Genomic DNA, 5,288 nt, shown 5'->3' on the forward strand with positions numbered 1-5,288 from the left:
GGGGGATGCTGAGTATAAATACAGTAGCTATTCTATAAATGTACTGACAAACACTTCTATTAAAACTGATTGATACAAAATGTGCTTCCAAACTTATAATTTTAGGCAAATCAACATGAAAGCAGTCTGTTCCCTTATTTTTGTTTGTTTGGTGTGACAGACCAGAGGGAAATAAAAATAGTTTCTGGAGCTAATAGAGGACTAGCAAATACAATTTGTAGCATTTGTGATGGTGACTGTGTGCTTGAGCTAAAAGTTAGCACATCTTACTCTTACTCCTGGAAATTAGGTGTGCGCTTGGTTTGTGACAGTGTTTAGGTGGGTGGTACGTGACAAGTAACATCCAAATGAAAGGTTCTTCAGGTGATCGATGTTATTCACTTCATCCACCAGTGGTCATAATGTTATGGCTGATCAGTGTATCTTAAAATATTGTTTATTTGACATAAAAAATGTTGGAATCAATTAACAGAAAAAGATTTCCACATCACGGAGTCACTCAGTCTTGTTTTCCCACTGACAAACAGCTCATATACACAAATTTAATTATCGTGTTTGTTCCCCACATTTTACTCATCACTGTCTAGCTGAACCATAATCCTTTTCCCCAACAGACTCCAGTCCTTTATCTGCAACACCCAAGATAATCCTCAACACACACACACACACACACACACAGCCATCATCTCCTTTCTGTTTATTTCTTAGAAGTTAGAGTGAGCTCCATCAAAGAGCGTGGTTTTTTGGTATTCAGTGACAGCACTCAGGAGCGGACTTGAGGCAGGCTGTGGTCGGTGTACCGGAACAGTCCGGACTCAACCTCCGCAGCAGCACAGGCCCTTCATAACCTGCTCTATCACCACACAGTGGGATCAGACGAATTGGATGAGACGTGTCAGAGCGTATCGGCTGCAGGGGCATCATGTGCCTCAGGCTTAAATGCCTCTATGACTGGATACTGGGTATAACAGAACAGGGAGCATGGCACAGGAGGAAATCAGGAAGAGAAAGATTGTGTGTGCTTGTATTGTACTGTTGTCTGTCTTCTTCTTTGATGCTCCCCACTAACCTACTCACCTGATACTTTCATCATCAGTGTGTGTTTATGTGACAGGAGACAGAGAAAATAGGTTTGAAGTTCAAAGCAGAATGACGTCACAAACAAGACTCTTCCTCTTTGAGAGGAGCATGTGCTGTGTCTTGGTAATGAGGGAGCAGTCTGCAGGGACTCCTCTGAAGTGCAACAGGGTAGGCTCAGCCCTGTCGTCACTGAAGAGCACTCCTCTGGAATTAGAACAGTTTCTTCCCCGCTCCCTTGGGTGCGATGCCCTTCCTATGTCTCTTCTGAAAAGCCGGAGTCAAGACCCTCAGGCCTGCCAAAAGCACTTGTAGAGCTCAGTGCTCTCCTCTGTTCAACAAGTGTGAATATCCTCTGTGGAGTTACAGTCAAGATGAATTCCCTGTCAAACAGTGAGTCAATTGATGTGGTCCAAGAAGCTGTGGCAGAGAGACAGAGGCTTCAGTTTTACCAGTCAGAATCACTTGATGCAAATTCAAGTACTGACAGACAGGAAATGGAGGGTTTGTCAGTGGGGGTTTTTCTCTGTCAGTCGGGTAACATTTCCATAAATGATGGAGTGATCCTCAGATTTGTTTATTGAATCTGGTGACATCAGTACTTTCAAGTGATGATTGGTGTTGTAAGCTTATAACTGCTTTTCCCAGAGATGCCATTAAAAAAAGGTTAGTTTGCTAATTAATTGTCACGTTTACAAGTGTGCATTGAATTAACAAAGTGAGTCATTAGTGTCAGTCATACTGAGGCAGTTGCGGTAATTCCCTTTTAAAACGTCTTGAATGTTCCATATGTGATATTTTAAATGCAAATTTTGACTCAAATGAGTCTGTCTACTATGCAATGCTAAAATGCTTCTGAGCTTCCTTATAAATTTTTGTTTGTTTTGTTTTGCTTTGCTGATCCATCCACTTTACTCTGGCTGATCCGTATTGAAACTGTGGGCAGCCCTACCTACAAGATCAACCATTAAAATGCTACAAGCCCAGCATTAAGGGTAGAATTGCATAGTGAGGAGAGCAGGTGAATTGCGGCTGGTGATCGAAGTTCATTGCAAGCCAGATGTTCAAAATTGTATAGTTTCTCATATGTGCTTATCTTTTCACTTTTACACTTTTACACTAAGGCTTTTCTGACCAAATTTGAGACTGACCTTGTCAACCCACTAGGAAGAGTACATCAAAGTATAAAACATAACATTTCCTGTTGCCAGTAGGTGGTGCTGTGGTTATGCCTATATATTGGCATGTAGATGTGTTCAGGACCCTGATCATACATGTAAAGTTTGGGGCAGGTTGGACAATCTACCTGTGAGTTAGAGCAACTTCCTGTTTGATGAAGCTACATGGAAATTTGCTGTCCCACCAGATACACCCTCTGATAAAAACTCAAAACCTACGCAATTTAACATAGCCTATGTCTTAATATTAGACTGGCCAACTTTAAGTCTATCTGATGAAGTTTGTTCAAGTATGACCCCTGAAAATGACAAAAAATACATCAAATTTTTCATCTTTCTCTTAAAATATCTGTTATCCTGTTGGGTTTAGGGTGGGGCTCCATGAGACTGGTCTCATAAAGCATAAAAATGTCATAGAATAGTAAGTTCATCAGAACCAACAAATGCCAAATTTTCTGTCTTAGATTGTTACTGTTAAGGATCAGTCAAAATGGGATTGAAGAATATCTTAACTTCAGTTTGATTGTACATGATCAGAAATTCTTAATTATGTGTACAGTCAACTGTTCATTTTCTGAAACAGCCCTATAATGTTTGTTAAATGTTGTGGTTAAGCTGTAATGTTGAATATTTATCTGTGTGTTCATGGTTAAACTGTTAAAGAATAGGGAGTAGTGTATTGATAGTAGTGTATTGGTAGTAATATATTGATCATTTTCTTTTGTACGTTTCTCTTTGATTTCCTCCAGGTGTCACCAATTCATCCACGACATCACCCTCGATTGCATTCTACATGGTCCATGATCGGAGAGACATTGTTAAAGATGAGAGAGATGTCGGCCATGATCGGAGACACTGTCCCTGACTCGTAGAGACCTGCGCAAGAATCGGCGGAGACTGGGGTCACCGATTTGATGGCATCGCCCACCAAAAACCATGAAAAAATGTTATATTATAGTATGGCATCAAAAACCATGAAAAAATGTCCTAGTATAGTATGATGTCGAAAATGGCCAAAAAATGTCATAGTATAGTATGGCATCAAAAATGGGCAAAAAATGTATGGCATCAAAAATGGGCAAAAAATGTCACAGTATAGTGTGGCATCAAAAATGGTCAAAAAATGTCATAGTATAGTATGGCGTCAAAAACCATGAAAAAATGTCATAGTATAGTAAAGCATCAAAAACCATGAAAAAATGTCATAGTATATTAAGGCATCAAAAATGGCCAAAAAATGTCATAGTATAGTATGGCATCAAAAATGGTCAAAAAATGTATGGCATCAAAAATGGTCAAAAAATGTCATAGTATAGTATGGCATCAAAAATGGTCAAAAAATGTCATAGTATAGTATGACATCAAAAATCATGAAAAATTGTCCTAGTATAGTATGACATCAAAAATGGGCAAAAAATGTCATAGTATAGTATGGCGTCAAAAATGGTCAAAAAATGTCATAGTATAGTAAGGCATCAAAAATGGTCAAAAAATGTCATAGTATAGTATGGCATCAAAAATGGTCAAAAAATGTCATAGTATAGTATGACATCAAAAATCATGAAAAAATGTCCTAGTATAGTATGACATCAAAAATGGACAAAAAATGTCATAGTATAGTATGGCATCAAAAATGGTCAAAAAATGTCATAGTATAGTAAGGCATCAAAAATGGGCAAAAAATGTCATAGTATAGTATGGCGTCAAAAATGGGCAAAAAATGTCATAGTATAGTATGGCGTCAAAAATGGTCAAAAAATGTCATAGTATAGTAAGGCATCAAAAACCATGAAAAAATGTCATAGTATAGTATGGCGTCAAAAATGGTCAAAAAATGTCATAGTATAGTATGGCATCAAAAACCATGAAAAAATGTCATAGTATAGTATGGCATCAAAAATGGTCAAAAAATGTCATAGTATAGTAAGGCATCAAAAATGGTCAAAAAATGTCATAGTATAGTAAGGCATCAAAAATGGGCAAAAAATGTCATAGTATAGTATGGCATCAAAAATGGTCAAAAAATGTCATAGTATAGTATGACATCAAAAACCATGAAAAAATGTCATAGTATAGTAAGGCATCAAAAATGGTCAAAAAATGTCATAGTATAGTATGGCGTCAAAAGTGGTCAAAAAATGTCATAGTATAGTATGGCGTCAAAAATGGGCAAAAAATGTCATAGTATAGTAAGGCATCAAAAATGGTCAAAAAATGTCATAGTATAGTAAGGCATCAAAAATGGGCAAAAAATGTCATAGTATAGTATGTAAGGCATCAAAAATGGTGCAAAAAATGTCATAGTATAGTATGGCATCAAAAATGGTGCAAAAAATGTCATAGTATAGTAAGCATCAAAAATCAAAAAATGTCATAGTATAGTAGGCATCAAAAAATGCAAAAAATGTCATAGTATAGTATGGCATCAAAAATGGTCAAAAAATGTCATAGTATAGTAAGGCATCAAAAATGGGCAAAAAATGTCATAGTATAGTAATGGCATCAAAAATGGTCAAAAAAATGTCATAGTATAGTAAGGCATCAAAAACATGAAAAAATGTCATAGTATAGTATGACATCAAAAATGGCAAAAAATGTCATAGTATAGTATGGCGTCAAAAATGGTCAAAAAATGTCATAGTATAGTATGGCGTCAAAAATGGTCAAAAAAATGTCATAGTATAGTAAGGCATCAAAAATGGGCAAAAAATGTCATAGTATAGTATGGCATCAAAAATGGTCAAAAAATGTCATAGTATAGTAAGCATCAAAAATGGTCAAAAAGTATGGCGTCAAAAATGGTCAAAAAATGTCATAGTATAGTAAGCATCAAAAACATGAAAAAATGTCATAGTATAGTATGGCGTCAAAAATGGCAAAAAATGTCATAGTATAGTATGGCGTCAAAAATGGTCAAAAAATGTCATAGTATAGTATGGCATCAAAAATGGTCAAAAAATGTCATAGTATAGTAAGGCAGTCAAAAATGGTCAAAAAATGTCATAGTATAGTAAGGCATCAAAAAAAAAATGT

The sequence above is a fragment of the Lates calcarifer genome, linkage group LG23, assembly GCF_001640805.2.
Source record: "Lates calcarifer isolate ASB-BC8 linkage group LG23, TLL_Latcal_v3, whole genome shotgun sequence".
Taxonomy (NCBI): Eukaryota; Metazoa; Chordata; class Actinopteri; family Centropomidae; genus Lates; species Lates calcarifer.